At 42.6% G+C, this 12,369-nt stretch overlaps 1 pseudogene; it reads left to right on the forward strand.

Moving 5' to 3' along the window:
* Positions 1-7,884, forward strand: part of LOC103592656 — a 63,614-nt pseudogene extending 55,730 nt beyond the window's left edge.
* The last annotated feature ends 4,485 nt before the right edge of the window (positions 7,885-12,369 follow it).

The following is a 12,369-nucleotide window of genomic DNA, read 5'->3' on the forward strand; positions in this document are numbered from 1 at the left end:
TTACTTCTTACTTGTCCTGACCTTCAGTTCTACATATGTATTGAACTGTTGGCTTTCATAATTACTTCTTTGACCTGATAATCTTAATTACAGTAAAGGCTAACATTATTAAGAACCTGCTATCTGCCTGTTGCTGTAGACACGTTATTGCATTCTTGAAATAGTCATTCATGGTGGGTATCATTACTCCTATTTTATAGATAAGGAAATGGAATCTCCAAAATGATAAATAACTTGTCTAGATCATATAACTGGTATATGGCAGAGACAGAATTTATACTAGGTCTGTTTAATTCATTTCCCATTTTCTTTCCTATACTACCGCATTAACCACTAAAATTCCTACTTTTTAACTCCTGATCATCTGAGCTTTTTCATTTCCTACCAACTTGCTGACTCACAGCCTGGGATATGCCTGTATTCTGCCTTCTCCTGACTATCACTGATTCATGGAACTGAAGAAATAAAATTAGGTTGTATTTTTAACCTGTTTGTTGGAAGAATGCTAAAAATAGAGTCAGAGACATTGATTAGAGTCCAAACACTGGCATTTTATACACACTGCAAGCCTTTGGGAAAGCTGTTTAACTGTTCTGAACTCAGATGCTTTACCTATCCGATTAGGAGACTTCACTACGTGATTTATAACAGTCCTATCGGGCTTTCTCTCTGAGTCATGCCCTCAGCCCGTCTACTATCCAATTCCATCATCTCACCATATTAGGAATCATATCTCACATTTCCCTTGTGCTTTTTTGACCAGGCAATGTTTGCCTAACAGTCCTATCGGGCTTTCTCTCTGAGTCATGCCCTCAGCCCGTCTACTATCCAATTCCATCATCCCACCATATTAGGAATCATATCTCACATTTCCCTTGTGCTTTTTTGACCAGGCAATGTTTGCCACTCTCCTTTATAAAGACATGTGGTGTCCCCTTTATAAGAACCCACTGAAAAATCCTTTCAGACCTTAGTGCCTAAAAAGGCTTAGCTTCTTGTAAGTAATTTATCATATGTTCATCTTATAGACACTATGAATTTATAAATTATCAGATTTTTTTCTCTGCTTTGGTTGCTAAAAAACTCAGAACCAACTATTGGCCCACCTCTAGGAACTATTAAGAAACTTATGGCAGATAGGAGGAATAAGACCTGTTGTTCTACTACACAGTGGGGTGATGATGGTTGACAGTTAAGTTTTGTATATTCCCTAATAGCTAGAGGAGAGGCTTTTGAATGTTTGTACCACAAAGAAATGATAAATGCATGAGGTAATTGATACATTAACTACCCTAACGCAATTACTATATAACATATGTAAGTATCAAAGTACCAGACTGTACCCTATAAGTACGCACAATTACAATGTGTAAGTTAAAATTTTTAAAAAATCATTTTAAAAAAGAACCATATGGCATGCTTTTTGAATACTAAATTTATAACTAACTTCCCTCACCATTTATTATATACTTCTGTTCTGTCATAACTATTCATTTGCTTTATCCTGTGTACGATACATATTGCTATAAGTACCTAAAACTACTTTTTGAATTGAAGAATGGGGCAGAAATGCTCACTACAGAATATATATTAATGAATGGATAGCTAGATAGATTCATAAACAAACTAATAAATAAATATAGTATGCCAGATTTGTTTTTCTACAGCTATTTGCCAAACACTAAATTTTAATATATTTGGGTCTTGATTGTTCCACAAAATCTATACAAGGCTGTAAAAGCAGTGTTGTCTTCAGCAAACTGAAAACTTCTTCAATAGTAAAATCATTAAAAATGATGCCACCAACAAAATAAAATTTGTCTGATATTCATTAGTACATCAGTTAGGACATAAAATGATGTGTCATTTTTGTCTGCAAAGTAAAAAGTTCCCTGTGTTTTTGATGCCAAGCAAACTGAAGGAAATCACAGCATTGGCAAATCAATCAAACATTTGTGCCTTATTAAGACTATGACCCAAAAGCACATACACACCAATATATAAAAGACCATTTTGTTAAGAATGGGGACACCACACCTTTATAGAAATAATCCACTGGGATTTATAAAAGTCTTGATCCAGCTTAGAACTTTGAATCTCCGTATCAAACTTCTTAGATGCTTTTTCTCACCCTCCTCTAAAACAACTTAAAACACCCCTATTTTCATTTGGATTAGAAAAACAAAAGTAATGACCTTTTACTAGGTTTAGTGTTTAATAAATCGATTAGTATAAGGACACCATGTGTGCCATTATTAGTACTGTATTTGAAACCTACAGAAATCTATCCAGACTTATTTACTTGGAAAATGTTTATTGAACTACCATGTGCCATGCACTGTGTGCTAAATATTGGGGATACAATGATAGATAAGACCAAGTATCTGTCCTCTTGTGCCTTATGTTCTACTAAGGTAAAATGGCAACAGTACAGTGCAACACATACAGTACAAGCAGCATCAGAAATAATGCCAGATAGTGATAAGAACTCTAAAGAAAATAAAGCAGAGCAATATGATTTTGTATTAGACAGTGTACAATAAAGGGAATCCTCTAAGTATTTAGAACAAAGATAATGAATTAGTGGAAAAGCTAAAGAGTCAAATAGCACAGTGAGACTTCCCAGAGATGAGCAAGAGCAGGATGTCATTACCACCCCTAGGTTGGAGGGACAAAGGAAGGAGGTCATGTTACCAGATTCTAAGGACTGAGATCATCTGGAGGAAGCTGGAACCACAGTGCACCTGAAATGGGGAGCTGGAGACATGGAGAAAACACAGGCACTTCTGGAGATACCACTCCAGGGGACAGGGAGGAATTCCTTCAATCTCCACATCAGTGCCACCCATTGGCCTAATGCAGCAGGAAGCCGGAGACATACCAGCCTGGGAATGAGCCCACAGTAGTCAACCCCGCTGTCAAACAGTCCAGCAGGAGACTGGCAAGGATCAGATCCGAGGTCAAACAAGCCTGGCTTGCACAAGAATAGAAAGTGACCAGGGAGCAGAAGAGCTGTATTAAATGCTAGCCAGGGATGGTCATAGTAAGAGGTGATGTTTGAGCAGGGACCTAAAGATGAGAAGAAGGAAGCCACGGAGAAATATGAGGAGGATATTCCAGATGAGAAACAGCAAGTATAAAGACCCGAAGTGTAGAAAAAACCTTGGAAAGTTTGAGCCATGACATGAAGACCTACATGTTAAGGAGAGAGTGATAATAGATATGGTCAGACAATTGTAGGGTTTTATGGGTCATGGTAAGGAATTTTGATTTTATCATTGCATTAAGTATTAATTTTGACTAGTCTCCTCTATTTGCAAAACAGGTGCTGTGGAAATTCAGCATAATACTGCTTGAACCTTGCCCACCAATCTTAGGGAAAAATGGCTTAACCCCAATCTTGTAAAGACAGTAATGTACAGCTGGAGTTCTCCAACTATGTCCCTTGCTGTGTCCCCACCCTGACCTCAACAACGCACTTGTATTCAAACTAACTCAGAGAAGAATTTGTGAGAAATCACGTGAACAGAAATTACAACCCACTATCACACCCTTCCACCCATATAAATGTGGAGAAAGTTCCACTAAGTTCAAGTTGCAAACTTAGCTACTGATCCAAGCCTTGGCATTGTCATTTTCTCCTGATTCTTTCTGAATGCCACATATAAGAAATATTTGTCTTCGTTTCATTATTTCACTGTTCTTTATATGCAAATGGTGAAATTTTTTTAAAAATGTTATTTAAGAGAAATCTGAGTTGTCCTCAAAAGTAGTCTATTGTGAGATATAATATTGCTATTAGATGGTTAAAGACTTTAAGAACTATAAATTTTATACAATGTGGATTCATTATTTTGCTACCTTTTACTTAAAAACAAAAATTTATTTGAATCAATTATGAATAACATTTTCTTAGAAATTTATAGAGAAAACATACAAATAACAAAAAACGAACAAAAAATTTTCAATCAAAAAAGTTTTAACTAGCATTAAATAATAATTTAAATTAAGGTATATCATATTCATTTGTTCAGGAAGTAGTTCATAAGTAACAGCCATGTGCCAAGCATCACAGCAAGTATTGAGGATCCAACTGGGACACTGTCCCAGACATAGTCCTTGACCTAGAAATGAATGATTAATGGCCACATCATTAGAGATCCTGTGGCAGCTACAACAATGCCTCGCACATAGTAGGTACTAAATAACTATCTATCTAATGAACAAGTGATTCCATTTCATCAGAATGAATCAATTTATTTAAAAGTTAACTTCCAATAGCTGTAAAAGTACATGTTAGAACATCAAGACACAAAGAGGGCACAGGGCAGCAGGAGCGTGAGAGCCCACAGCTGCAGCAGCTGCCTGGCGATGAGGGCCCAGACGTCAGAGACAGGGAGAAGGGCGGCGGCAGGGAGTTCACCTTCGTGGAAGCTCCTCCACCCAAGGTGAACCCGTGGACTAAGAACGTGCTGCTGCCAGTCCTACATATGGGGACCAGACAGACTCTTCCAGAACATTCTGCTCTGGCCAAGGTGGTGAGGGCAGCAGTTCCTAAACAGCGCAAAGGCAGCAAGGTTGGTGACTTTGGAGATGTGATCAACTGGCCCACACCTGGAGAGACAGCCCACAAGAGGGTACAGCCATAGTCCCACAAGCCTCAGCCTGCCTGTAAGCTGCCACCCAAGAAGGACAGGAAGGAACAGGAGAAAGGAGACGGGAATGATAGTAAGGAGAGCCTGAAAACCAAATCAGACTGATGGGGGAGAAGAATAGTTAGGAGGACTGCCAGTGAAGCAGGCAGGAGAAAAGGAAACAAACACAAGTGGGTTCCATTGCAAATAGGTATGAAGCCTGAAGCACCCAGAGAGAAATTGGCTTCACACCTCACTCCCCCAGAGGAGTTAAGACATATACCTGCCAACCCAGCCACGGGGAGATCAAAGGGTCTAAGCCTGCCACCTACATTCCCGTGTCAGTGCTCCCCACCCTCATCCCAGCCTGGCAACCAGAGACCAAACCGGATCCTGCCTGGCAGGACCAGGATGAGACATCGACCCATTTTGACGACCAATGCAGCTACCAAAAGTCTGAAGGTGCAGAGGGGCCTCACACCCCAAAGTATATGAACAACATCACCTACACTTCAACAATGTCAGCAGCACTGAGCTTTACAGCGTGGACCAGTAGCTGCTTAAAGACTACATCAAGCGCCACACTGAATACTACTTCAGTGTGGACAGTTTAGAGCGAAGACTTCTTCCTATGATGGAAAATGGATGCCGACATTTCCTTCCAAGCACTGTTTATTGCTTCCTTCCACCGAGAACAGGCTCTTACATTCCACTCATCTTTGCGGCCCTAAAGGATAGCAAGGCTGGTGGAGATGGTTGATGAGAAAGTCCGTAGTAGGGACGAGCATGAAAAGTGCCCTCTTCCTGGTCCCCCAATAGTCAATTATTCACAAACTGATTTCTCCCAGCTTCTCAACTGTCCCGAGTTTGTCCCCCAGCAGCATTACCAGGAAACAAAGTCAGCACCTGGCTCTCCCCATGCAGTCACCCTAATGCCAACCAAAACAGAGGAAGAAGGTAAGCAACATAAAGACACGGCCCAAGGGCCTGTCTGCCAGCCTGCCTGACCTGGATTCTGACAACTGGATTGAAGTGAANACTGCCAGTGAAGCAGGCAGGAGAAAAGGAAACAAACACAAGTGGGTTCCATTGCAAATAGATATGAAGCCTGAAGCACCCAGAGAGAAATTGGCTTCACACCTCACTCCCCCAGAGGAGTTAAGACATACACCTGCCAACCCAGCCACGAGGAGATCAAAGGGTCTAAGCCTGCCACCTACATTCCTGCGTCAGTGCTCCCCACCCTCATCCCAGCCTGGCAACCAGAGACCAAACCGGATCCTGCCTGGCAGGACCAGGATGAGACATCGACCCATTTTGACGACCAATGCAGCTACCAAAAGTCTGAAGGTGCAGAGGGGCCTCACACCCCAAAGTATATGAACAACATCACCTACACTTCGACAATGTCAGCAGCACTGAGCTTTACAGCGTGGACCAGTAGCTGCTTAAAGACTACATCAAGCGCCACACTGAATACTACTTCAATGTGGACAGTTTAGAGAAAAGACTTCTTCCTACAATGGAAAATGGATGCCGACATTTCCTTCCAAGCACTGTTTATTGCTTCCTTCCACCGAGAACAGGCTCTTACATTCCACTCATCTTTGCGGCCCTAAAGGATAGCAAGGCTGGTGGAGATGGTTGATGAGAAAGTCCGTAGTAGGGACGAGCATGAAAAGTGCCCTCTTCCTGGTCCCCCAATAGTCAATTATTCACAAACTGATTTCTCCCAGCTTCTCAACTGTCCCGAGTTTGTCCCCCAGCAGCATTACCAGGAAACAAAGTCAGCACCTGGCTCTCCCCATGCAGTCACCCTAATGCCAACCAAAACAGAGGAAGAAGGTAAGCAACATAAAGGCATGGCCCAAGGGCCTGTCTGCCAGCCTGCCTGACCTGGATTCTGACAACTGGATTGAAGTGAAGAAGAGGCCTCGGCCCTCCTCCACACGGTCTAAGAAGGCAGAGGAGCCCAGGTTTGCCCACCCGACCTCTCTGCCTCAGCAGCTGCCCTCCCAGCAGCTGACGTCCAAGGATCAGGATGAGCAAGAGGATCTAGATTTCCTGTTTCACGAGATGGAGCAGATGGATGGGCAGAAAATCACCTTTACCACCTGGTCTGATGAGTACTGCCTATGAGATTGATGGCCAGGATGTCAACAAGATCCTCATTGTCACCCCAACACCACCTTACATGCACCGACACCCAGGGGGGGAACCACACAGGCAACCACACCTCACCTGCCAAAATGAGCGCTGAGCTGGCCAAGGTCATTAACGACAGACTCTTTTACTATGAGCAGGACCTGTGGACTGAGAAGTTTGAACCTGAATTTTCCAAGATCAAGCAAGAAGTTCAGAACTTCAAGAAAGTCAGCATGATCAGCTGGGAGCACCCTGACACACTGAATCCCCTTGTGAATCCCAACCAGGATGCCCCTCCTGGACTACCCCGGTTCCACCCCTACCCCCCCAATCCCCGCACTCCCCGGACATTGCAGCTCAGAGACTCAAGCCAGACATCAGGGTTTTATGCAGTGGTGAAAGAAGAATGGACACTAGGCGCCAAGATGCCTCGAAAAAGGAAGACAAGACACAGCTTGAGCCCGCCCTTGGAGAGTCATGTGGGCTGGTGACAGATTCCCGGGAGCACAGGCTCTGGACTGCTCCCATCAGTTCCAGTCCCTCACAAGGGGCGCCTGAAGTTGGTAGCTGTGGCTGTGCCCTTCAGTCCCTGCCCAGGTTCCAGCATTCTTCCCATGGTCTGCTCGAGGAGAACAGCTTCACGAAACACGTCTGGCACAAGCATCACAGGCGCCGCCTCGACCAGCAGAAACGCTTGGGCGTTGGCCGGTCTCCAGAGATGAACGCTCTTCCGCTTCTGGTCCCTTTTCCTCCGAGATCACTTCAACGAAAAGATGTACGAGGAGTTCAAGCAGCTGGCTCTGGAAGATGCCAGAGCAGGCTGCAGATGCGGTTCGGAGGGCCTTTTTCAATAGTACAGTTATGGCCTAGAAAAGAAGTCCTGGCTGGTCTAGTCAAGGATCTTCAGGAGGAAACCGGGAGGGACTATGAACCTGGCCAACCTCATGGGCTGGAAAAGTTCTGGGCCTTCTTGAAATGTTCCAAAGCCAAAAATGTGGGCATTGGCTCCACACTGCAAGAATACCTCTGCAGATTCCGAAATCTTGAAGACTTCCGAGTGGATTCCCCCCTGGGTAAGGAGGGCAGCCACAGCGACACTCAGTGACGGAAAGAGGTGGCGGCAGTTAGGTCTCCCAGCAGGCCTGCCGCCTGATCAGCCACCCCCTGCACCATGGACAAGCCAGCACTCCGACACACAGACTTTGGGAAAGTGAAAAGCCCCTTATCCCTGGAGTTAGAGGGGGAGAAGGGGTGGAGTGCTGAGAGCCCACGGGGGTGCCAAGTCCCAGGAGAGGGGACACGGGATGCACAGGCCTAGAGCTATTAGGACCGGCCTTCGTGCTGAGAAGCAACGTGTACACCGTTTGGGCTATCCGAGGGATCCGGGGCAAGAGCCTCCGCATACCCTTTACCTTCCTCTCTCTATGACTCTTCCCATCCTAGCTTCTTCTAACAGGACGAGGGGAGGAAAAAGGGGGAGATATGTACACATAAAGTTTTAAATTATTGATAGTTCATCTGAATTGCCAGAATCACTCTGCAGCCCTGCCAGTGGCTGACAGCCGGCAGCGCTGGTCCCCACCCATGGTCTCCTCCTGTCGCCCCTCAGGCTAACTATGCAGCCCACAAGAACAAGAAGGCCCTAAAGGCCCCATTGCCCAGCACTGTCCCATGGTAGGTTCTGGAAGCACCCCAGGCCACAGGAGCACCAGCCCCTTGATCTTCTGGGGTTTTCCATCACTATGTTCTCTCCCTGCTGTCCCCACCATGCTCTTCTGACATCTTCTGAAAAAAGGAAACCGAAGGATCTAAAAGTGAGTATTGGGGGTAGGTTTCAGCATCTCTCTGCTCCCCTCTCCCTGCACCCCATATTTCCCAGCCCAGACAAACTACTCATACCAGAAAAGACTATTGAAATATGATTTATTTTATTTTTCTCTGACCTTTCCATCCGTAGGAAAATGGAAGAAAAAAAAAGAAAGAAAAAAACCTGACCATAAGACTAAACAACCAAAAAAATCAGAAACCCCCACCTAATCCACAGACAGTGATGTCTTTCCCTTCCCCTTGCAATTTTGGTTTTGTTTTGGTTTTGGAAATAATATTTTCTTAAAGTTAAAAAACAAAAAATCAACGAAGTAGGTTTAAAAAGAAAACTGACTTCATTCAGTTAAACCTCAATTGTTGAAAGAGCTGAAAATGGTATATCATTAAGAAAAAGATACAGAAACATTTAAAAATTAAAGCTTTGAGTAAAGTTTTGGAAAACTAAAAAAAAAAAAAAGCCTAACCTGAGTTCCCCAGTAAGAGGGAAGAATTAACAATTCCTGGGGGAAAACAGTACAACCAATAATCCAGTAATCCAACACTTGCTGAAACCCTTATATAAAATACTGCCCTTTTAAGCTGTGGAAGCAAATCAGCACAGCATATAGAATAGAAATGATAATGTTAATTATTCCCAGAATTTATCTGAAAAATTATATCCAAAGTTCACTTAATAAGATGTAAAATGTGTGAATATGCAAAGATCTAGTGTTTTATATATAATAATACAAGTTTTCCTCATTTGCTCCACTCTTATGGCCTTTCATATATGTAAAAGTTGTCTAGGATCATATATTGATAGGTATATAGTCAAAGATAAAGGGAAAATATCGTCCCTTATTATCTACTATATGATCAGTGAGCTAATTAACCTAATGCTTCCTATAGTAATCTCTGAATGTCTTGAAACCTGAAATTCTCTAAATTTTTGGTGATCTAAGTATTAAAATATTACATTCTTTGAAGAACCAAGCCAGGATTAATGAAAGAATAAGCAAATTAATGTGTCTACATGCCAGCAAATTCAGTTTTCTTCATTTCGCATAATTAAAATATAAGCTGAAATCATTACATTCTTTGAAGAACCAAGCCAGGATTAATGAAAGAATAAGCAAATTAATGTGTCTACATGCCAGCGAATTCAGTTTTCTTCATTTCGCATAATTAAAATATAAGCTGAAATCATTTTTTAACTCACAAAAGAGAAATATTCCACCAACTCTGGCCAAAGATCTGCTTATTTAAGGAAATAAAAGAAGTTCATTGTATCCAGATTTAGGATAAATCTGTTACTGCAAGCAAAGGCATCTGTTGTTACTAGCACTGTGTGTGTGTGTGTGTGTCTGTGTGAATATGAATTGAATATGAATTTTACTTTCATAAGCTTCTTTTTCCATCTCATTTTCAAATTCAAAAGTTCTGATGATTTTTAAAGGGAAATAGGCCTCCCCAAACTCTAAATAATTAGGATTTATTTTAGCCAGAAAGGACCATGAATGCTGAGAAACAATGTGCTTCTGTGTTTGTTCAGCCCAGTAATTTTAAGTCTTAATAGTAACATAGCAGTCTTGTATTTGTGAGAAATTGAAGACCACTACAGCTCTTTGAGGGCAGGAGTATACCAAGTAATTCTGCAGCATCTGCAGCCTACCAGGATGGGGTGGGGTCAAGAATTAGAAAAGCAGTGAATATATTTCTTCCCTTAAAATTAAGTGAACATACTCATATTCCCAAAGATGGTGGCTGTGATGGGTGATTATCCCAGTTGAAATCCAGGCTTTTAACCTGGACTTAGCTTCCCTCTGTATTAGTATGGGGATTTGCACACACACCCCACAAGGCTAAGGCTTTGGCAGAGTATTAGGAATGCTGATTCTAGAGGCCATCAGGACCAGGCTCCAGTGCTGGCTCTGTTCCTTCCCAGCTGTGTGACCCTGAGTGAGTGGTTCATCTTTGCAAACTTCATCGACTTCAAGAAATGGTGAGAAAAGTGGGAGATGAAGCTTATCTCCCCAATTCAGAGGGTTTTTTCCAGGTCCAGAGACCCCTGTACCGGCCTCTCTCCATGTTCTACATTCTTTCCTTTGCTTCTAGGGAAAGACTTCTCTGATTAGTACATTTAGAAAGAACAACTGTCCACGCTCAGCTCTAAGAAGAAAACATGTCCATAGAATCAAAGAGAACAAAGATATGTTCTGCTCTTCCATGCCCTAAACCTTATCTGGCCTGTGCCAGTCCAGCATTGTCATGATTGGTGCATAAGACTTACAGCCATGTCTTCTAACATGGCCTCTATTAATAATCGGGTGATAGATACCCTTTCAATTCTCTCATCTGTCTTGCTTTTCAGCAGGTTTAGAAGACTGATGGAGAGTAGGAGAATTATTTACTGGCCGTCCCTTTGGAGATACCAATATTTACTATTATTATTACTACTAATTATTATCGGTCATTCACTGATTTAGAAAAGAATTTAAAATATTAGGTACCCTCAACACCACTCCTTAGGATTTCATTAACATCTATTGGATAAGTTATAAAATACTGGAACCGATGGAACTTTAAAGATCATCCAATCTAATGCCATCTTTACACAAATGGGAACCTTAGTTTTTAAGATTACCCTTGCTCCTGTAGATAGCCGGGCAGAATCAAGATACAACAACCCCAGCTGGACTCCCAATACTCAGACTCCCAGCCTGGTGTTCTTCCTACCTCTCCATACCGCACCCTTGTGCTCCTCTAAACCAGCAATTCATCCTCACTTCTTTTTTTGCATTCTCTTTTAAGTAATAAGTTTCTCTCTTATTCTCAATTCAGAATAGGGGTTTTGGAGAGAAACTGAGCACCTCAGAAATAAGGAGGGGAGCAGGGAGACCACTCAGAAACTTAAGCTTAGTCACTCAATTTGACCATGATAGGAAGTACTATATTCATGTTAATTAGTTTATTACAGTTTTTCAAGATAAGCCAAGGTCATGAATCACACACATTGTACTTTTCGAATCTCTCCCCATTTGCCCGCACACCGATCTTTAATATTCTCCCCTTACTCATTCCTCAAGGTCAATGTTTCTTATGTAGTGGTATTCAGACCACCAGCATTAGAATCTCCAAATACCCTTATAAAAAATAGAGTCTTGAGTTCACCTGATCTACTGAATCAAAATCTTAGCAATGTAGCTGAGGACTCTTTTTTTTTTTTTGTCTTTTGTCTTTTTCCGTGTCTGGCAATGGATCGCAACCCTCAGTGTTGCCCCCGTACCGGACCGGGGACCGGCAACGGGACCGCAACCCTCAGTGCTGCCCCCGTGCCTCGCTCAGCCAGTGAGAGGGAACTGGTCCGCACATGGGATCCGAACCCTCGGGCGGGAGCGCCGCCACGCTTCCCAAGCGGCACACTACCCAGTGCGCCACCGGACCGGCCCGTGAGGACTCTTTTTTTTAACAAAGACATCAATAGTGTTTGTTTTATTTTCACACATTGGAGTCTACTTTAAAATGCAAATTCATGGTGAAAGAGGTAATACATTAGTTCAGTGTTACTATCTGCTAGCTACTCAGTTTAATTTGTGAATTACACTGAATTGTACTGTCAGATTATCAAAATTTCTTTTTTTCTTTTCTTGTATCTCGATTCTGTCACCCTGTATTTTAACATAAAGTAGCTTCTGGAAAGATAATACTTTAAAGAAAAAAAAACAATACAGGAAAGTCCCCTTTCAGAACTTCTCTGTGAGGCCGGCCCGGTGGCGCACTGCTA

This window comes from Galeopterus variegatus, unplaced genomic scaffold (genome assembly GCF_000696425.1).
Source record: "Galeopterus variegatus unplaced genomic scaffold, G_variegatus-3.0.2 Scaffold1192, whole genome shotgun sequence".
In the NCBI taxonomy this organism is placed as follows: domain Eukaryota; kingdom Metazoa; phylum Chordata; class Mammalia; order Dermoptera; family Cynocephalidae; genus Galeopterus; species Galeopterus variegatus.